A 1185-nucleotide genomic window follows, 5' to 3' on the forward strand; every position below is an offset into this window, starting at 1 on the left:
TATATGCTCGGGACGTCGTCGTGGTGCTATCGCCACGACGATATCGTTGTCGTCGTAAGTCATCACAGCAGGCAGCATTCTCCTTGAGGACCCACTACTGCGCATCACGCGGCTTGATAGGGATTCACACCGCTCCGCTATTATCCTTAAGCGCTCGCCCTAACTTGACTAACTGTGACTAACTGTGATAAACTAACTGTGACTCTTTCCTTTACACTCTTAATGTTCATTGCTATACTTGAGGGAACGTCCTTACTGATTTAGCTGCGGACGAGCAAACTCCTAACTGTCACTGAAGATTTGCATCTACTGCAAGGGGAAGTGCCGAAATCACGACAAGGTGATTTGGAAGATGTCTACAACAGTGAGTAATAATGTCACAGAGATCAACGGCAGAAGCCCTTTTTAGGGTACTTCTGCTACTCAGGACGCTTGCATGAGTGATCCACAGAGTATTTTGAATGATGTTCATCGATTGGATTGGCGAGCGCAGTAAGTACCTACTATCTTACACAAGGGTAGGGACAGTCAGCGGGGAGGGTAGTATGCTTCCCTAGTAGTAGTAGGCATACGTAACCAACCCGAGGAATCACGGAGGGGTTAGGGCTTTTATGATCAGCAAACCTATGCGGTGAGTAGAACATCAGTACCAAGGAATACTGCTGTTGTCGTTACCCCACGGTTGTTGGTCACTAGCGCGACTATAACGTCCATGTAACTACTGTTGTTGGTTAAGTTACTTGTTGACCTAGATTATACCTAATGTTTTCTACTACTAACGATCAACGCCAGCAGCAGCAGCAACAACACGAAGAAGGACAGCAGCATCTCCAGCTCCAACAGGGATTTGGTATTCTGCAGGCGTCCTCGTCTTCTGACCCTCAACACTATCAACAATCTATTACTGCCACTTCTCCACTGACGACAGCACGCCCATCACTTACACTCAACTTTGATGATGATAATGATCTACTCCAGTCGCCTTGTGACAGTCCTAAGCTCACTCCACGTAAGTTGGGTAGTGCTCCTTCTCGCTGTAGTGATGATGCTCTTAGCGTTCTTAGCTCTCATCACGCTACGGATAGTAACTGTCTATAGGTCTACGATGCGTGTTTTGCTTAGCAATATGAGTATCCACCTTTGGGACGGCGTTATGTTGTCTTCTTCAGCGAGTCCAGCAACAAC

The sequence above is a fragment of the Perkinsus marinus genome (assembly GCF_000006405.1).
Source record: "Perkinsus marinus ATCC 50983 genomic scaffold scf_1104296938708, whole genome shotgun sequence".
Lineage (NCBI taxonomy): Eukaryota > Perkinsozoa > Perkinsida > Perkinsidae > Perkinsus > Perkinsus marinus.